The following is a 21,906-nucleotide window of genomic DNA, read 5'->3' on the forward strand; positions in this document are numbered from 1 at the left end:
AGAGGGTAGTGTGCCTTTGGAGCAGGAGGGCTAGGCAATATTGCAGGAAAATCTTACCCAAATTAGCAACTCAGTGTCCGATTGGGGGAAGAAATAAGAGCTCTACTAAAAGGTGGGCAGTCTATGAACATTTTAACAGAGGCACAAGGAAAGTAGTCTGGAAGGCAGAAGTAAACTAGGAGACACAAAAAAAACACTGGGAGAATTTGGGACTAGCCATAAAAGGCTAGGGAGTGAAAGCAATCCCATGATGCAATTACAGCCTCCCTAACGACTGAAGAATCCCCTACTCCAAAAAGTTGTCTGTCTGTCCCAACTGTCTTAATTTCATCAACAACCAATGATACTAGTTTTTAAAGACATTTAATGGACATGCATACAGAAGGACTCAGGGAGAGGCTAATGTGGAGAATAGACTATATGGGGTAGGGAGGAGGTAGGGAGATCATTTAGGAGACTATTGAAATAATTCTTTGAGGAGATAATTTTGGTTTGGTCCAGAGTGGTAATGCAGGTGATGAGAGGGTTGTTAATTTTGTATACAAGGTGAAGGTAGGAGTAACTAATAAGATTTGTGACAGACTGGACGTGGAGTATGAGAGAAAGAGAAGGATGACTCCACAAAATTTGGCCTGACCAACTGGAAGGATGGAGTTGATATTTAGGGAGCTGGAGAAAACTGCAAGAAGAGTATGTTGTGGGGAAGGGTAGGAATCAGAGGTTTGGTACCTGGGGTACCCAACATTTAGAGTTTGGGAGACGGAGAAGAAGCAATCAGTGAGGTAGAAAGAGAACTAAGAGATGTGTTCTAGAGCTGAATGAAGAAAATATTTCAAGAAGGAAGGAATGTGGTTGTTGTGTATTGGTTTGTTGTGATTTCCAAATCTCCGCATTTATGACAAAAATGAGATTGTTTTTAAGAGTAAAGTTTTGATTAAGAATGAAGTAAGCTGCGACGGGCTAAGGACATCACGTCTGTTGTTGTTTATAAGCACTTAGGAGCTCAGGTGCTGGGGGCTTAGCAGTAAAAACGTATGAAGGAAGAAACAGCTATGGCAAGGGGGACATTAAGACTCTAAATACGAAGAGTTTGTAAGGACTATCAGAGAGTGTTTGCTCTGTGCGAGGTGACTGTCTCCGCTGACCACAGTTCACAGAAGACCTTGGGGCAATTAACGCCTGCTGCTGTAAAGACAATTCTTACCCTCAGTGCAAAACCCAAGCAATGGCAGACCAAGGAGACTTTGCTGATCAGCAGTAACATGCAACTAGCAACAGGGGATTTTTAGTTTTGCGCTGCCAGCGGTTGATTGGCTAAGCCAGCTCTCCTGAGTATCAACTGGTATAAAGGAACACTTCAACTAAATATGGTCTTTCTTTCATCTTCCCTTGCCTGGAACAATAGTGTGATTAATCTGTCATTGGTTTGGAGTATGTTATTCTTTACTGGGTTATTAACAGACATTATCCTGTATGTCATTGGTTTATAAAATTCCTACAGCGAACCTGTGAAAAATAAATTCCTGGGACAGACAAACTCAGTCTCTGAGGATTAATCTGCCTCCCCCCAAAAAACCGTGGTCAGCCAAGTCAATGTTATGTCGGATAAGGATTGAGATTTGATTACCGGACTTAATATTTTCAGTGTCATTCGTGATGATAGTAAGAGCAGTTTCACTGTAGAGAGGCAAACAGAACCCTAACTGGAGATCGTTCCAGAGAAAACAGGAGTGAGTATTTCAACTCATTTCAAATAGAGTGGGGCTACTGGAGGATTTTTTTTTAAGACTAGAGATATTATAGTATGTTTACTGATAGAGGTAATCTAGTAACTAGCAAGGGAAAAAAATCATGATATAAGAGACAAAGGAGAGAAATGCTGTAATGATGGCCTTGAGTAAGTAAAAGAGGATGCAATCTAGTGTATAAGTTGAAAGATTAACTTTAGGAATATGGAGAATTCATCCATAATACAAGAAGAAGGAAAGTGTACGGTAACTAATTTATGGCAGATGTGGGCATTGGAGATTGTAGAGTTCTCTTCTGGTTGCTTCTGTTTTCTCACTGAAATAAAAAGCAAGATCTAGACTAGGTTATGTTGTAGTAACAAACAACCTCCCTCTGTATTGCAGCAGTTCAACACATCAAAGGCGTGTTTCTCTCTTGCTAAATGTCTATTGTTGATCAGCCTGGGAATGCTGCTCTGACTCATCCATGGGGCTAGAGGCTCTCTGTGCTCCTCTATGGCTGACACTGAAAAGAGAAGAGTGACATACTGCCACTTAGAGCCTCTGTCTGGAAGTGTTATATCACCCTTCTACGTGTCATTGGCCAAAATAAGCAACACTGCCATATCTAATTCAAAGTGGGGCTATGGGTACAGTCTTACTATGCTTCTGGAAGGAAAGGAAACCAGAACATTTGTGAGTGGAAGAGGAGGTTTGGATGATTATGGAGAGTGAAGGCATAAAATAATGTTTTGGAGAATGGGATAACAGGTGTAAATATGACTAAGGACTGAATGAATGCCAAGGATGGTGGGGTGGGGGGGGCGCATATGTTAAAACTGGTTAGGGTGATGGGCTAGGTGGTGCCAGATGAAGGAAGGATCAGAGATAAAGTGGTGAGGTCCCGTGGAGGAAAACAAAACTAAACAAACAAAAGGTCCAGTAGAATAAAAAAGAGGAGGATGTTTGATTTGCAGAAGTACATAATGAGGAACATTCTAGAGATGGGTGCCGTGAAGCAATGGGACTGCAAGCCAGATGGTGGATGTGCAGTGCAACCTGTAAGTTCTCTTTTTGAGCGGCCCTGCCCGCTTCTTTTGCCAACAGTGCCTTGATTTCCTTTTGATTTCCTTACTCACACAGGGTTCATTTAGTCTTCATGGGTATCTCTACATGTATTTGCAACTTGCTTTGCAAAATGCATGTGAGCTCTCTTTACTTTGTGTAGCAAGCTATAAAGACTTTCTCCAGTTGCCTAAATTATCAGGAGTCAGAAGACATTAAGTTGACAAGAAATTGGGCATATATTATTTTTGAGAGGCCCTATTTTAAAGATGATAATGGATCTGAGGGGATTTTATTATCCAAAAATAAATTGTTATGACAATTCAAAAAGTACTGTCACCTTATTACTTTTCTAAACTGTAAAGATTGGTCAGGGCTTATAACAGGGCTTTATTGCTTCCTTGTCATGAAAAATACCAACAAGAAGCGACTATGGTACATAGAGTAATGGCCTCCCAAGGACGTCTGTCTGCTAATCTCCAGAGCCTGTGCATATGTTATAGTTCATGGCCAAGGGGAATGGGAGCACATGAAATTTAGTTTGCTAATCAGCTGGATTTAAAATAGGGAGATTATGTTGAATTATCTAGACGGGCCTTGAAGGTTGAAGAAGGGGACACAAGAGTAAGTATCATAGTGATGCCATGTGAAAAAGATTCAACTGGCCATTGCTGGCTTTGAAGATGGAAGGTGGTCATGAGCCAGGGAAAATGGCAATCTCTAAAAGGTAGAAAAGGCAAGAAAATTAGATTTTCCTCTCAAACCTCCAGAAAGGAATGCAGCCTGGCCAACATCTTTCTGTTGGCCCAGTGAGACCTGTTTTGGACTTCTGACTCCCAGGACTGTTAGATAATAAATTTTTGCTGGATGAAGTGTGTTCTAAGTTTGTGGTAATGTGGTAAAGCAGCAATAGGAAGCTAAGAGTGACTCCTCATATTGGACGACCGGCCTTGACCCTTTTTTCTTCCCCCAAAGAAGGGAAATTGGCAATCCCAAACCTTGGTCCCTGCCAAATCACTACCAAACCAGTGACTTATTTCAAGGTCAATCAGTAGTGTTGGAGGAAATCTGAATCAACTTGTCTCTCCAGAAGGATCGTCCGTGTTAAGCAATGGGCAAGGAAAACTATTTGGCACCACTTACTTGAGTCAGTTGGAAGAAAAGATGAAATTCGTAGGCTCTCTCTAGACGGCTTCTTCCCTTGGGCTCACTATACATTTCAGGTGAATCCGTGAATATCCTTAAATGGTCTACAAGTTGAGTTGCTTCTGAGGACTTTTCTGGTGAACAGATCCTTCCAGAGATCTGTAACCAGAAAGAGAAAGTTGCTAGCTATGCAGCTGTGGTGTCGCACACAATGCTGTGGTCTTGGTGTTACAGTAAAAAAAAAAAAAGCTACAACTGATGGAGCCTCTGCTATGATGTGTGTTGTCACACAGCTCACCGCGCTTTAACCCTCCCAGCCTCCCTCCTAGCTATTAATAATCCCCCGTTTCACATGAGAAAATTGTGTTGCACAGAAGCTGACAAACTGGCCTCAGTTTTGTAGCCAGGGAATGGTGGTGCCATCTTCCTCCACCTCTTTCTTTACATGACATCCTGCTGCTCCCCAGCCAGCTGCCTGTCCGTACCTGTTTCTTATTATTGTAAGTATTAAATGAGACTCTATGCATGAAATAGATTTTGTAACTACTTAGGTAAAGAATTGGGGGAGAGAATAGAGAGCAGTAGATCAATTGAGACAATCTCCCTTGAAAACAATCATAAGTATGCTTTAGCAACTGACTGAACAGAGTAGAGACCAAGTCTGACCAAGATCCAAATTCTTTTTTTCCTCCTTAAGATATTCGAGGAAGAAATATTGCTTCTGCCTGCTGTATCTTCATAGATTATAAAAGAAGTTAATAGTTGACCTACATCAGTGGTTCTCAACCTCAAGGTGATTTTGCCCCAAGGGAACACTTGCAATGTTTGGAGACATTTTGGGTTGTCATAAAGTGGGGGTTGCACCTAGTGGGCGGAGGCCAGGGCTGCTGCTAAAATTCCTACGGGCATACGACAACCTCCCACAACAAAGAATCACCTGGCACAAAATGTCACCAGTGCCACAGTCTGTGGGGCCAAGGAGAAAATGCTTACAATTAAATTCCTTATATTGTTGATGAATTATAAGAGGCAGAAAACTGATGTTATGTTTATATTAAAATGAATAAGGAAATAGAGGTGCCTGGGTGGCTCAATTAAGCATCCAACTCTTGATTTCGGCTTAGGTCATGATCTGGCTCGTGGTTTGTGAATTCTAGCCCTGCATTGGGCTCTGCGCTGACAGCATGGAACCTGCTTGGGATTCTCTGTCTCCCTCTCCCTCTCTCTCTCTGCCCACCCCCCCCCCCCCCCGCTCAAATATAAATAAACTTTGAAAAAAAATAAAATGGGTAAGGAAATAAAACAAACAAGTTTCACATGTAACCCCTCTTTCTTCAGAGGCACAGAAAAGCTCCTGACGGACGCCTTGCAGAGATCAGGGAAATTAGAGGAAGGTTTTGATCATTTCTGTAACTAGGTAAAAGCGGAGCAACTCCTCTCACAGACCGTCAACGTGGGATAGTAAGTGTGGGAGGGAAGGAACAGTACGAGAGGAATGCTTATTCGTGAGAAGGAGATGGGGCTCTGTTCTCTTTTGCCACTTCTCTTGCCTGCAGCGTAGGACTGCAGTGCAGGAGAGAAGTCAGAGCGTGTACCTCCCCTGTAAAACCAGACTGTAACTAAAGAGCTCGGGAAGACTTCCTGCCGAGATGGGCAGCAGCTGAGCTCTCCAAGCCTGTGGTGGCTGAGGGTGATGGCAAACACATTGCCAGGGACGAGGTGCCTTCTTCCAGCTAACCTTAAGCAGAGCAAGGACGGTTTGGCTCCAGGCCAACCGCCATCAAAAGGTGAGATAGTCACCTTTGCACGTATCTGGATTACAGGGTGAAGGATTCCTACGTGTACAAAGGCAACATTACTGTTTTGTTTTATTTTAAATTATCTGAGTAAATAATTCCTTTGCATCAGTTTTCTGGTAAGCCCTCACATCTTCTCTGTAGGTGTCCATCTTCAGAGACTAAAATATAGTCATAGTTGTACAGGTACCTTTAGCTGCTCTATCACCCCATCTTTATCATAAGGAACAGGCTCCGACTTTAAGAATTCTTTAACTTAAGAAGTCCATATCTGAGCTCATGGAATATTTCTTCGTTTTATCATGACGGCTGACACTAGACAGAAAGATTCTTGTAGGTAGACACTGTCCAAACCATCTTTTATCCACAGAACCTAAAGCCTAGCCTGACATTCCCCTAGATACGGTGACAAGAAAATGGCAAGTGGGAGGGGAACGTAGAAGGGAGACCCATTTGGGGACAGAATCATCTTGCCCAAAGGCGTTCGTAGAGTGGCACAAATCAGGAGCTTAAAATGTTAATCTGAGGAACAAAACCAGTCTCTGGGAGACGGTTGCCAACTTCTACCAGAGGAGATGCCATTGATCTAAAGACTCCAGATTTTGTGTGAAGCAAGAGTATCCTGGATTGGGAGACACATGTGCCCCTCTTCTCCTGTGCCCGGGTGAGGCTGGGGTGGCAAGGAGCTGGGGAGGAAGCTATCAGACTTCCAGGAGATCCTTCCTGTCTCCAAGCCCACGCACGGTCCACCTACCACCACAGCCACGGCAGCAGCCACATCTGTTCTGCTCCTTCTGCTGCTTCCTATTCTCTCTTTTGAGCTTGTAAACTGCCTTCAAATGGGAGCAGCTATGAGCCTGTATGTGCCTTCAGCTGTTTCTAATTCTCTCCCAGGCCCACTCTCTCCCAGTAAATGACACATTGTAGAAGGTGTTTTATAGCTCTACTTGTTAATAGAGCCAGACAGTTCTGTAACAAAACCTAGCACAGCAATCAAGGTTAAAACACAAAATCATACAATAGGAGTAAGATAAATAGAATTTCATCTATAAAAGAAGGAGCTGGACCATCTAATTTTTAAAGTGCCTTCCAATTCTAAAATTCTAACCTATAAAACAACATTTCCTCAAAGTCGAGGTATATGTTGTTTTGTGCTTGGGCTGTTGGAACACTCCCCTGTTAGCGGAGTTAGCTTGTCTTCACAGATTCTACTATAAACAAGTGAATGAATGATAAAGGGATAATTGAATCTGCTCCTTTTCTCTGTGCCAGAGATTCAGGACTGAATGTCTATATAGGACTCCACATTGCGTTTAAATATACATTTTTTTTTTAATGTGATAGAGAGTGTAGGCCGGGGAGAGGGGCAGAGGGAAGAGAGATCTTAAGCAGGCTCCACACTCAGTGCGGACCCTGACGCAGGGCTCAGTCCCACAACCCTGGGATCATGACCTGAGCCAAAATCAAGAGCTGACTGCCCAACTCACTGAGCCACCTAGGTGCCCCATTAGTTATTTTTTTTCTTTTACTTATCATTGTGTTTAAAAAATAATAATTGTCAGTAAATAATTGCAGGCTGCACTATCAGATAAAATATTTTTTCTTTAAACTTTCCCTATTAATGAGCATTTTCTTCCTTCTTTTGAGATGAGAAAAAAATTCTGAATAGGTATCAAGGCCTCAGTTTAACTCAGTTAATGAAAAATTAACCCATCATCCTTTGTTACTTTGTGATTAATGTTGGTCCACTGCCAACTAGTTGCTACTGAGTTGATCTATAAGCTCAGAGAGGATCTATTAATGAAGAAGTAACAAGCAAAAGAGTAAAGTGCTGTTGAACAGATATGTGTATACTGTCCACATCCCTGTTCAGGATGGGTAAGAGAGGAGGGTGTGAGAATAAGCAGTGCGTTCTCGCCTTCTCAGTAAAGACAAGAAGAAATACAAACTTCTTGGAGTTTGGCTCCTTTGGCAATTATTTCCCCGCCGTTTAGACACCGCCTGTAGTATTAGAAGATTTCCACTAGGTGGCACCATGTAATCAGGGTTCCTTTTCATCAGCAGCCCGAAGCCTGCTGGGCCTTTCTGAATCATGAAATAATTTATTGTTCTGTGTTAATTTGGACTTACAGAAAGCTTTCACCTCTCTCTACACTTCTGTGACTTTTTCTATCTTTCTACTTTCCTGTATTTTATTTTGGTTCTTGGAAATCTGGGTCAAAACCTAGGGATAGGCATAGAGTTGATGGCCACCATGGTAGTGATAATCATGACAGATGACTTAGAGACACTGATAGTGACCTTTTACTGAAGACTTATGATGTATTTCTAGGTATTGCTTCCAAGACTCACAGAAACTCTGCAAGATTGCCTTCGCTTTATGAACAAAGAAACTAAGGTTCAGAGATCTGAAGCAACTTTCCCAAGGATACCCAACAAGGAGGTAAAGAGGCACAGCATGAATCCAAGTTTATGTAATTGCCAAGGTATTAATGATCCTTGGGTCATTCACAGAAGTTGAATATTGGTTGCAATGAGAAAAAACAGGAGTCTAGCCTTTGTGAAGTTCATAATCTAAAAGAGGATATAAAGTAAAAATAAGGGAAATAGAGCAAATTTTTTGTAATACAAATGAAAAAAATATGTATATGTATATATATATGACATTTATAAGACCATAAATTTATAAGGAGTGTGAGATTACTAGTTGTAGAGTCAAGAAGACGTCCTGAAGTCGATTCTTCTCTTGGAGTAGAATTTTTCTGTGGGGACAGTTCTGAAGACAGGAGTGATAAAGGCAGAAAAAAGAGCAGATATTCTTGGATTAGCTCTCAAACTCAGGAATCTCTATTGTTCATGGTGGGTTTCTTTTTTTCATGACACTCAGATTTGCTCTATGCCCTTGGAGGTGATATCTCAGCTAGAGCTGTATACGTAGATGAAGAGACCTAAGGAAAACGTTTTGAGGGTTAAGAAACCCAACTATTCCAGATTCTTTATCCTGTAGAACCATAAGAACAGCAAGAGCCAGGAATATCATAATACTAAAATAAATGAATGTTTATTTGCTGGAGGCTGGGCATCCCACCTGGTACCTTGCATGCATCACTGAACTTAATCTTAACCCAACTCCATAAAATGTTCATTAAATTAGTATTCCCTCAGAATGTCGAGTTTAGGCAGGTTGTGTAACTCACCAAAGAGTGCACAGCTAGTAAGTGATGAGGCCGAGATTTCATCCAAATTGGCAGATCAAAGAACCCAGCTTTTAACCTTTAAATACAGTGCTTCCATTTAACATGCATGCTACATGGCAGTGAGCAAACGCTCTGGCCATCGTAATACTAACTTGATTTTGATTTATAAGATTCAAAGAGCTTTCAAGGATGTTATTGGATTTGAGGCTAGCAGAAATCCAGTGAGAAAGACAGTTTAGATTTTCTTACCTCTCCCTTCCCTTCCACTGTCCTTCCTGCCCCTGCTGATGGATACACGTGCCTCCAACAAAGAGTTTACTAACTTAGGTTAAGTCACAGAGCTACTAAGTGGCAGACACTTGAACCCAAAATTCTCATCCTTAGCCCGTTGCCTTTCTCCTCCAATAGCAGCACCCCTTTATAGTAAATAATGTATTATTAGGTAAAATTTCTGCCATTGGCACTGAGAATACATTATCTCCAAGAGTTTCTGTTAAAAGTCAAACAAGCTATATAGGAAAAACTGCATGAATATCAAATAATACATAATGGTATATATTTTAAATTACTTAAAACTCCCTGCAAAGGAAGAAGAATCGGAAATGCTTTTCCAAATATTTTACATGAATGATTTTGGAGACATATGCAGTGATTTGTAAAACTATTTGCAATCAACATCTGTGTTTTTTATGTGTTATAAATAGAGAGGTCTGCACTTTATTAATACAAACAGAACATAGTAGAGTTTAAAGGTAAGAAAGCTGTTCAGTTACAGCCTGAGATATTACAGTAAGCTTTTATACAGTCCCAATATTTCCAATACCCTCTAAGCTGCAAAATTCTGTGAACTCAAGTGAGGGAAGAGTGGTCCAAAGGAAAGGACCCTAGGGTAGTCATCAGTTGGGTGAGGAGTCAACAAAGGAAGTGTATGATGTAGTCACTACACCACTCTGGACCCCAGGCTCCTCGTCTGTAACAGGAGAACCCCAGAAGACCTCTAAGATCCCTATACTTCTAAAGAATAGTTCTTAATCTGAATCATATTTTGAGATTTGTGTTATTCAGCAGAAGATCCAGAACTTTTAAGAATGGTCCAGGCTGAGAAGTAGATTGTGAACTTTCCATTATTCTTTTAAAATTATTTTTTATTATTTATTCATTTTTATGGAGACTTTTTTTTCTTTGTTGAAAAACCTAAGACTTGGGCACATCAAATAAAACCAATTTCTGGGGGAGAAAAATCAAAACCCACAACGGAAAAAAAAAAAGTTAACACTGTCTGGGCCACAGCAGAACCCAGAGGATATATTCGTTTAGTTGAAAAATTCTAGGTACTTCCTAAAAATATGGAATGCTTCATGAACTTGCATGTCTTCCTTGTGCAGAGGTGATGCTCATCTTCTTTGTGTTGTTCCAATGTTAATATATGTGCTGCCAAAGCGAGCACCCGTTACTCTTTTTTACGTGAATTCACGGGTGGTGAAAAAACATTTTGACGTGGGAAGCTCAGGTTTTATTTTCAAAGCACCCACCTGGCTGCTTCCACTGCAACAGGCAGGATGGATATATAGTCTCAGGTCCTTTGCCATTGTTGGTAGAAAAAGTGGTCAAATGCTGTGCAAAGAGGAAATGCTAATGAACACAGATTCACTCCTCTGGTTGACAGTTCCTTTGACTCTGGCCCACAGAGAGGCCATACTGGTTTCTGATGACAGATGGCGCACTTCACCAAAAGATCATCACCACAACCTGACGGTTGGGCGGGAGCCTTACCACTTTATTCTTTCCTTTTAATGGGCTGCAGATGTTCAGTATATATGAATGTGGCATGCATGAATATCCAAAAAGTGATTATCAAGGCATCGCATTCCTTTGGATGATAAACTTCGTTCAGCACTGAAAGAAGAAAAAGGGTAAAAAGAGAAGGGTGAGAGTGGGGGAGGGGAGAGAAATCTTTAAAAAACTTCCAATGTTTCAAGAAATGTTTGTATTCTCTTGTGGGCCACCTGTAAACTAATTTAAAAATTTGCGTTGCAAATTAGTGTGCCAACGAGGTAGCCTTAGGTTTGATTCTGCAGGTAGAAGGAATTGGGTTTTTAGGATCCCTAAGCCACAGCATTGAGCTTGTATGTACCAGACCAAATTCTTGCAAACTTTCAAAGGTACAAATGCTATTCTTAGTTAGAAAGAAAAACCTGAAGGATTGTAAATAGAAATTAAAAACTTAGGATTTAATAAACTATGGTTCAAATGTAACACACAACTCCCAGAAAGCAAGGCACAAGTATTTGGTCCCCTGGTTTAAACTGATGGTATCACAGGATGCATCTTTTTATACCTTTCAAGTAATGAATATCTTTGTGTTCATGAAATAGAAGGCGTTGGAATTTTCCTTGGCCTCCTAGCCAAGTTGGCTGCCCCTGTGTTAACCTCCCAGGTATGGTCAACTATCTAGCTTATGTACCAGTGTCCCTGTTTTATGCTTGAATTCCTCCAAAGATGGAAAACTCACTGTCTCTCATGATGACCCACCTTGGACAGTACTTCTTATTAAATCATTCTACTTATGTTAAAATGAAATTTGTTTACCCGAAGTTCTTTTTTTTTTAATCCATCAATGAAACAATAGTTCAAGAAGCATTTCATAGTATCTGCTACATGTCAGGCCCTGTTAGTCCTTAGGAATAAAAAGATGAGAAAATTATATATAGTTTAGCTGATCTTGTGGGATTTATAATCCAATTGGATGGATCTCTCCATTTTTTCCATCCTAATTCTTCTAGAAAATAGGTCATACTCCTGTGGACAACAGTGGTACTCTACTGTAGGTACATCAGCATCTCAGTAGAGAAAGGGGCTATAACCTGAAGGGGTCCCTAAGTGACTCTATTTACCACCACAGCCCTGTTTAAGAGTCATTGCTCTAATGCTTTTCTATTCCTCCAGAAGTCCAATCTTACTCCAGCAGGATGTCAGATCAAATATCTGAAGAAAACTGTCATATTTCTTTCTTCCCTCCATAATCATTTCTTCCAGTTAAACATGCCACATAATTCAAACTATGATTATTTTATTCTGAAGAAAAGATGGCCTCAAAAAAAGTTGTTGAGAGCAGCTCTAAAGGCAGAAGAAATCTGTGAGAAGTGAACCTGAATCCATCAGGCCAAAGCAACAGCCGAGGAAGAAGAGAGGTGACCAGCAGGGAGAAGCCTGAGCTTTGTGTGATGCCCTGTAGATGTGGTCTTTCCAGAAGAACATCGTCCACAGTGACCAACCAAAAGTGTGGGGAGCACAGAGAAGAAAAGGCAAGTGGATGCACTTAGTTCCCCATCTTCTTGTCTTCTTTCGTTCTGAGGCACAACAGATTGTTCCTTGATGGGGGTTAGAAACCAGGTAGAAGAAAGCAAATTCTGTACTGTGAGCAAGTTAAGATTTAGAGACAGCTACAGAGAAGCAGGGAAAGACAGAGAGAGAGGGGGGAAAGAGGAAGAAGAAGAAGAAGAAAAGACAAGCTAAGATAAAAATCATTCCCACTTATATAGCTGGAATGTTTATAATGTAAAGAGACAGCTGCATTAAAGGATTAGGCCCCACTGCCTGATTAACATCATTTGATCTTTTGCTATTGAAAAGACCCTGTGTATTTTCAAAGGCAGTGGGTTTCTTAAATAAAACCAGGAGTCTGGGTTAGCAGAAAGCTGTTAAAAAACAACGCACTTTTAGTTTAGTAATCTTTTTGTCCTACCTGCTTCATAGTCTTCAGTTTCCTTCTTTGTGTTCTTGGGGGAGGGGGCTGCACCTAAATCTGAAAATTGGGGCTCCAGGAAATACGATATGACAAAAATAAGCATGAAAAGTCATGATGACCTAAATCGGTCAAATCAGATTTTTCCCATGAATATCATCCTGGGGAGCTTCTTTTTCTGTTTTGTTCTGAGTTTATTTTTTTTATCCTTTACTCTCCATTGCCAACCATCACCACACAATTTCAGTGAGAGAGATTAGCACATCATACCATACGATTTTCATGTTTTACTTTCTATATTATTAATCTGCTTTTCTTTCTTCCTCCCTCCCTCCCTCCCTCCCTTCCTCCCTCCCTCCCTTCCTCCCTTCCTCCCTCCCTCCCTCCCTCCCTTCCTTCTTTCCTTCCTTCCTTCCTTCCTTCCTTCCTTTTTGTAAGTTAAAAGTGAGATCGGAACTCTTAACTGAATTAGATAGAAATTGATTGTGAGGAAGTCAAAATTTTCCATTAGCCAACTTGTGGGAGGAATCAGAGCATCTCCACATCCATACTGTCATCCCAGGGTGGCCGGGCAAAGAGGTGGGAGGGCCTCTGGTCATTTGAGAGGACCAAGCAGTCGTCATAACTAGTTCAGTCTCTGTGGCCCATTCAGCTCTTGGCATAGTTGCCAAGCCAGCCAACAAAGGAGCATTGTAATCCTGACAGTTTCCCAGCATTGACTGGACAGGCACAGACCACCAACCAGCTCCCTTCACTCCTACTGTTCACAAGTGAGACCATGAATGGAAAAAAAAAGTCAGTGGCAAAAATCCCACATCCTGCAAGTTGCTGTGCAGATGCTTTTCTAGCGAGTGAGTCTCCCTCCAGGCTGGTGATGCTCATACCTGTTTCCTTTTTCTTTTTTGTTTGTTTGTGTTTAAGTATATTTAGCTGAAATGGTGATAACATAATTCTCACTGATGCCTACCAAAAAAATTAGGTTTGACTTTTGATAAATGAGCATATGGCACACAGTAATATGGAAAATGGGAAGTGTAACAAAAATAAAATGTCATAAATGTAAAGAAGATAAATTGAGGGAGGCTGCTGCTAAGTTAAGAAACTAGTGGTACAAGCCACTGTGAATCTTAAGCAGTTGAATTTGGAGACATAAGAATATGGTTTTCAGGTGTAAAGTGGAATCATTTTAACTCAATTTTGAATTTTGAATATGTGCCCCAAAGTCTGCCCTTTCTGTAGACCAAGCCAAGGACGTCTCCAACTCTGGTTTTAAAAATAGCAATAAGTGAAATAAAATTTTTTAGAACCGTGTAAATTCAAGAGATATATATCATGTATTTATTACTGATTAAAGGTCAGGAAGTATTTTTAACAATTAGATAAAATGATCTTTTAATATGTTTCAATGGTCAATGTGGCATAATTTTATCTATTTAAATTGCCTTTTTAAAAATAAATACAGATTCCAGCAATGGGATGCCATCTTTACGTATCAATTTTCAAATATTCAAACAAATGACAGTATGCTCCATGCTGATGGTGGAGGTAGAATGAGAATATGGTGTGTAAACTGGATCCACAGATTTAGACAGCAATTTAGCAGAATCTTAGTAGTACTCTGTCCCTTTGACTCAGTCATCCTACTTCTTAAAATATATTTATGTGTTTATATATTACGTATGTATGTGAAAAATATTATACTGAAGGCAAAATAAGGCAAATACAGTATTATTCATCAAGGGGAAAATACAAGCAAAAACAGAAAGAAACAAAGCCCCCAAACAAAATGAAAATAGAGTTACCTTGTTAACCCTAAATAAATCTACATGATAGGATACTATGTAGCTATTAAAAATTGATGTATCCAGGGGCACCTGGGTGGCTCCCTCGGTTCAGCCATTAAGTGTCCAACTCTTGATTTTAGGTCAGGTCATGAACTCATGGTTCGTGGAATAGAGCTCTGCATGAGGGTCCATGTTGACAGCAAGGAGCCTACTTGGCTCCTTTCTGTCTTCTTTCTCTGCCTCTCCCCTGCTTGGGCATGCTCTTTCTTTCTCTTTCTCACACTCAAAAATAAATAAATAAACTTAAAAAAAAATAAAATTGATGTACCCAAAGATTCTTAATAGTATGGGAGAATGCTTATAAACGTTAGGAGAAAAGAGAAGCTGTCATTGAGTGACTGGTTATGGTTTTAGCATAGAAAAGTGCAATAAACACTAATGATCGTTGTCTTGTTGGTGGGGTTATGGTTGATTTTTCAATGTACATTTCCACATTTTCAAAATTATTGACAAAGAGCATATGCCATATTTCGGAATCATTAAAAAGTTTATTTTTAAAAAAATTTCTTCTGTTGTAAAAAGACTAATAAAAACCTCTAAATATCCATCTAAGGGTTATTTTACTTAAAAACAATATAAATGAATCAATACCTTGACGTGTTACCAGGAAGTCCTGCTGAGACTATTTTTGGTGCTGATTAGATTGACTTTCACTTCCTTTATTTTCTTCTTGAAACCTCCCCCCCCCACCCACCCCGTAAAAATATACAGCAGGTTAAGCAACATAACCTGGGGTTATTCTTCTCCTATTACCCCAGTATTGCCTCTGGGCTTGTTTGAGATGGCTTATCATGGGGAGAATGTGGAGTCCTGAACTCTGATCAAAAATCCAGCATGCTGGAACCTGTGCGCTAGGAAATAACTGCCTTCATGGACAGCTAAGCTGCAAGATACCCCTCACGGAAAGTCTAACCGAATGTCACAGGTTTGAAAACTGGTGATGATCAGAGTTCTTTTGCTTTTATGGCCCAGCATTTTTTCAATTTTGTTTCATAGGTAATATTCAAGTCTTACTCATTAAACTCCAGGTACTGGGTCTCTCGATACAATCACTCATTCAACTAGCAAATTTCAAACACCTTTTGTGTTCTATGAAGCTATGTAGCCTCGTGGTTAAGAGCATAAGCTTTGGAGTCAGACCCAGTTTGGTAGCACTAGCCTCAGGCCCAGGCAGGAGGTGGAATAGTACGTGGGGGGTCCGTACCAGGCTCCACGTCCCTGTTCTGGCTGCTGGGGTTGGGATTGAGGAGTATGCACGGTCAAGGGGCACATTCCTGTAGAACCTGTGCTCTTTGTGGCCACCCCGCCTTTTAGGCCATCATCCAGGTTCCAGGGACCCTAGAATTTTCTGCCTCAGGGCCCAAGCCTAATTCCAGTCTGCTCAGGCCTCTTCCCAGGTCCTTTTCTCTGAAAGTGCATTATATCACTAGGGGATCACTCTCAGGCTCAGAGAGGGGCAAAGGACAGACATTTGGGGGGGGGATGTGGAAGGAGTTTGGCTGTACAGACTGGCACAGAGTCATTGTGAAAATGGAAACTATTTAACACAGTGCTTACCATGCAGTGGATGCTTGACAAATGTTATTTTTGACAAATCCCTTAGTATCTTATTACGTGATATTTTCTGCTTTGAGAGAGAGAGAGAGAGAGAGAGAGAAAATAACCATGAGAATAAAGCTTCTATAGGGGGACACTATTTATTTTATTATTATTTTTTAATGTTTATTTATTTTTGAAAGAGAGAGAGAGCAAGCAGGGGAGGGAAAGAGAGAGAGAGACACACACACACAGAATCTGAAGCAGGCTTCAGGCTCTGGGCTGTCAGCACAGACCCCAACTTGGGGCTTGAACCCATGAACCATGAGATCATGTCCTGAGCCAAAGTTGGATGCTTAACCGACTGAGCCACCTAGGCGTCCCTAGGGGGACACTATTTTAATTTTTGGTATCCAAAATGGAATCTTTTTTTCAGTAACTTGGCTATTGTGCTGGCCCAATTCCAATACTCTATATTCAAGCTAATTACATTCCTCCCCCACTGGATAAATTATCCTTTACTTCCCCCATAAAAACCATCATGTTATACTTGTGAAACAAGATAGCTTCTGTGTCCTACCACACAGGCAAAAAATGGTTGCATTTCAATACATACTGTATTTCTCTGTGTGACTCATCTGAGGGCTGCATTGGGATATATTACAGTGATATGTGAGTTTAATTTAGTGATGCGTCTGAATAATGATAAATTCCCATTTAAGTGGAGCATTGTAGGGGCGCCTGGGTGGCTCAGTCGGTTAAGCGTCCGACTTCGGCTCAGGTCATGATCTCATGGTTTGTGAGTTCGAGCCCCGCGTCAGGCTCTGTGCTGACAGCTCAGAGCCTGGAGCCTGCTTCGGATTCTGTCTCCTTCTCTCTCTGCCCCTCCCCAACTTGTGCTTTGCCTCTCTATGTCTCTCAAAACATAAATAAATAAATGTAAAAAAAAATTTAAAAATAATAAATAAATGGAGCATTGTCACAAGATACCTTCTCTTAGTGACTTAATATGAAACACTTTTTTAAAGCATTATTTGGGTTGAGACTAAGCAGATGTAAGCTATTGAGTCCACCTCTAAGTCACTGAATTTGTAAGTAAGTCATTTATTCATCTATTTGACTTTTTTAATGCCAGAGGCCTCAGCAGTCATGAAATGGCTTACCAGGTGTTCTACTTTTATCCTGAATAATTCAGAGAGGTGATTTAAAAAAAAAATTAATGTTTATTTATTTTTGAGATGGAGACAGACAGAGTGCGAGTGGGAGAGGGGCAGAGAGAGAGGGAGACACAGAATCTGAAGCAGGCTCCAAGCTCTGAGCTGTCAGCACCGAGCCCGATGGGGGCTTGAACCCACAGACTGCGAGATCATGACCTGAGCTGAAGTTGGATGCTTAACTGACTGAGCCACCCAGGCACCCCATCAGAGAGGTGATTTTAAGAGAAAACTGGAGAGAAAACTGGCAAAACTGGAGAGAAAAATACTGGAGATCGTTAAGAATCACTGTCCTCTTTCTCTCCTTTCCCCTGAGTTTAGTACCACCTAGGTTTACAATCCTCTCTTAGTGTTTGATTTAGGAAGGAGAGCTTCATCTCCTGAGACCACAGAGCATGAAGCAGGTGGGGGTGGCTATGCCACACTGGCCAGTGTTCATGAGGAACTAGCAGTGTAGGACTCACGGCTGAGAACACAATGGGCTCTTCTTTGAGAAAGGTCCCAAGAAAGGTCGTCCCTCAATCTAAACTATTCTAAATACAGGTGTCCCCCACGATCCAGAAGGCTGCAGTATGCCACTTTGCTTTAGCAAAAGACCTACTTTAGTACCTGCTTTCAATAACCAGAAGAAGTCTGAAGAGGGTTTCAGTGTTTAGGGAAAAAAGTGAAAAGCAAAAATAGCCTTCAGCATTTGTTTTGTATCAGGTTGTTACAAAGCAGCACACAGCTCAGCATCGAGAGGGGCACGCTCCTCCCACCCCCAGGAACTCTACTCAACAGGCCAGGCCTGTGAATCATGTCTATGAGCGTCTGTGCTTTATCTTGATTCATTCTGTGCATCTATTAGCAAGATATATATTAAGGTACCAGAAAAGCCTAAGAGAGATTCTTTCTTGGGCCTGGGAACACTTAAAATCTTTTCCCTAGAAGTTAGTGGTAATTACTTTTCAACTTTATGTCATTTCAACTTACAAGAGTTTCAATGGGGATGCTCTCCTTACACAGAGTCGGGGAGGGGGGCACTGAACTTGGTTTTGAGACTTCACACAAGAGACAACTCTCACTAAGAGAGTTACCCTTTCCTGCATTGCGCCTGTTGGGAAGGGATCTTGTTATGAAGCAGGAGTTCATGCCTCAGGACTTATTTACAAGGCTGCGGTGCTCCAGGCACTGTGCTGTCACCATGCTGTGCTCAGTGCAAGGAGACAACAGTGGTCATCAATCTCTCCTGTACTTGTGGACTTGTTATTATTGCCCCTGCTTCAGGCAGAGGTCACTCAGTTCTGTGATGTTTCCCTTCTGGCCTTATCTTCTAAACCTTCAGCCTGAAGTGTTTTTCTCATTCTAAGTCTCCGCTGCTAAAGCAAAACAGATCATTGAAGCAATTTACAAATCGTTCAGGCCCAGGTAACATTTTGGAAAAGGAAGTATCTGAATGATTCAGTGAAAGATAGCTGTTTCATCTGATTCTGAAAAATGATCTCAATTATTTGTATTTCAGTTTGTATCTATCAAGGTATAGTTTTTTTTTTTTAAGTTTTTCAAGTTATTTATTGCCTTAGTCACTTTGCAAGCACTGGCAATGGAAATAATTTACGTTAGATTATTATACCAATTATTGCTGTTATTTGCCTACTAGGTATAGACTTTTCTCCAAACCGGACTCAAATTGGTGACTCCAGAATAGAATTCTTTATTATCGTGCCAGTCTAATTGGGACTCTGAATAACGTTGCCCTGAATAGTTTTAGAACGCTATACCTTATTTCTCAGGGTATGTCTCTCCACATATGATAAACTTCAGACAGAGAAGGAAAGTCTCTGTGTTCACTTTGTGCAGCAGACTGATGTGCTGGGCACATGGGAGAGTTCAGTCAACTTCATGCTTTAACAAATAAAGAAGGAATTAGAGATGCTGAGTAAACTGACTAGCAATTCAGTTGAACAACCAATGATTAGGGTCTAGTTAAAAAAAACACCTGTTAATTTTGTAGAACCCCCCACATGAGCAAAACTTTTGACAGGAGAATGCTAGACGCTAGGAAAAGAAATCAGAGCCAGTATGAACACCATTGTAACCACGGATAAAACAAGTTGAAGTTAGAACCCGGTTTGAAGTATGGGTTGACTATTTACTAGCCACGTACTTTGCAATAAGTTTCTTAGCTTTCTAAACTCCTCAGTGCTTAAATTTCCTAATCAGCAAAATGAGGACAGTAACAGTCTTCATGGCACTATTGTGAGGGTTTATTACTGCAATGTGTATAAAATGCTTAGCATAATGCTTGGAACAAAATAAGTACTCAAGAAATAGAAACTTATTCTTATTAAGAAACCCATAATATTTTCTGTTATGCTTAATAAAAAGGAATATGAATAGATTGTATGTACATTACCCTAAAAAAAAGTCTCTCTCTAAATTAAAAAAACATGAACCTGAGGAGAACTTACTATTGAATTTTTAGCCTTCACTCAAGCAGTGAATGTAGTGTAGCAGGAATTTGAAATTTCATTTAAGTTTTGTGTTTCACTACACTGTGATGCTTCAGAAAGAGGGAGAACAATTGTCTACTCTGAGCAACCATCTCTAGAAAGAGATGTGGTTCCCACAGCTCTCTCAGTACCACTATTGTCATTGTTTTGGCTCAAAAGTCTCATTTTTAATGACTCCGCCCCTTCATTTCATAACCAACCAGTCATCATGATCTCATGGCAAATCGCTTCTTTCTGCTCCCATATCCACCACCGTTAGTGGTGCTTAGATCACTTATGCTTGACTATTGCAGGAGTGCTTTCTGCCTGCAGGTGCAGCGGGAAACCCTTCTCTCTCCAGTCCCTGTCCATGAGAGTGTGAGGAGCGCCAGTAGCAGGGGTGGGATTGTCGAACGTGGGCATGTGTTAATCCCGTCCCAGGAGATGCTCTGGGCCCTCTTGCTCTCACAGCTGCTTGCTCTCACCTGTCTGAGCTGCCCTTCTCAGACTACTCTTGTTTCACCATGAGAACGGTAGGCTGCTTAGGGTGAAGAATTATGTGACTTCTTGACACTTTTTGGTCTAAGCTCTTGTCCTGCCCCTAGTCAGGCAGACAGAGTTCTCTACACAATTCATTTGTCAGGCTTCAAGCAGGAGACATGCTTTGCTGGGAGTCAGGACTCCAAAGTATTAAAGGACATGCTTTTGCTGGCTTGGTCCCCTGCACACAATTTCACTTGGGAACTGCTCAGTACTGTGGTCAAAAATAGTATTTGAGGATTTTGGTTCCTGGCTCAAAGTCATCCCCTTTAAATTCATCCATCCCTCCCACCCCCTGAATCTCCAAACAGATCTTCTATCTTCATTTGGTTCTTTCTTCCACTTTCCAGTCTAGCTTACTATCATTTCTTAAACATGACTTCCACTTATTACTACTTGCTCAAGAATGTTTAAGACCTACCACTGATTAAAGAATAAAGACTAGATATCAGATATATGATTTGCATGGCGTTAAGGGTATTTCTGGAGCTGACCCCGCTTTAGCCTTCTGACTAATCTCAGAAGCTGCCTGCCCTTCCCTCTCTTGTCCTCGTGAATAGCTGGCATGACTCCCAATATCTTAAACCACTACCACTTCTGCCTAAGCAAACCCACAGAGAGTGGAGCATTGTAAATGAAGGCTATGGCCCCTCAAGCCAGGCTTCCTGGGTTCAGATTCCAGCTCTGCCACCAACTCACTGGGCAAACTTTAAACAAGTTACTGAACTTTGTACCTTAGGTTCCTCATCTGTCAAATGGGGAAAGAATAGTGCCTGCCTCTTAGGGCAGTTCACAAGATCAAATTAACTAATGAATATAAAGTGTTTTATGCCTGTTGTATATAAGAGCTCTACAGATGTTATCACCATGTGACTCGATGTAAAAGCTCACACACTCATTGCAGGATAATTCTGCCCTTATGAGGCACTTATTAGATCCTGCCTTGTGACACTAGTCAATTTGATTGCTCTTACTAAATATCGAACACACAATAGCATATTTGAGAGGCATAAAGACGAGCGACAACACAAACATCTGTATCTCCACGACCAAGCTTTGGAGACAGAATATTACTAAATTTCAGGGTGGCCCTTGATTGTTCCTTTCAGATCTCACCCATTTTCATCTCCATCCCCATAGGTAATCTCCATTCAGACATTCTTTAAATCAGTAGTAATTATCAATGCTGATGATTCAATATATAGTTTCAAGTTTCTTTTTATTGGGAAATCTTTCTTGAATTATAGAATTTAGCATTTGTCCTCTCCCATGACTTGATTTTTTTTCCCCCTTCTAGGTATAATAGAACTATTATATTTTCATGAGTTTTTTTTATCCCATCATTTACTTTTAAATTTTAAAATACTTCTTAAAATCTAATACTCTTAAAATATATTTTGTAATGGTTTTATTGGCATATAATTCATATACCACACAATTCACCTTTTTAAAGTGTACAATGGTTTTTAAAATATATCTACAGAGTTGTGCTATTAACATCACAATCAATTTTGGAACATTCCATCACCCCAAAAAGAAACCCAGTGCCTATTTGCAGTCACCTCCCAATTTCCTTAATCCCCCCAACCCACCTAACCCCTGGGCAACCATTAATCTACTCTCCA

General features: G+C 40.8%; 1 long non-coding RNA gene and 1 other non-coding gene across 4 annotated transcripts in view; one reads left to right on the plus strand and one right to left on the minus strand.

Annotated features, from left to right (window-relative positions):
• Positions 1-21,906, plus strand: part of LOC132667606 (uncharacterized) — a 40,238-nt gene that overhangs the window by 436 nt on the left and 17,896 nt on the right. For all 3 annotated transcript variants that reach the window (XR_013555749.2, XR_013555750.2, XR_009605261.3), the window contains exons 2-4: positions 4,636-4,731; positions 8,067-8,177; positions 11,968-12,236. This is a non-coding gene — a long non-coding RNA (uncharacterized LOC132667606). The remainder of the gene's footprint in view (positions 1-4,635; positions 4,732-8,066; positions 8,178-11,967; positions 12,237-21,906) is intronic.
• LOC132668066 (U6 spliceosomal RNA) lies at positions 10,272-10,378 on the minus strand. The gene has a single exon (XR_009605438.1). It is a non-coding gene; the product is annotated as a U6 spliceosomal RNA (small nuclear RNA).

The sequence above is a fragment of the Panthera onca genome, chromosome B2 (assembly GCF_046562875.1).
Source record: "Panthera onca isolate mPanOnc1 chromosome B2, mPanOnc1 haplotype 2, whole genome shotgun sequence".
In the NCBI taxonomy this organism is placed as follows: Eukaryota; Metazoa; Chordata; class Mammalia; order Carnivora; family Felidae; genus Panthera; species Panthera onca.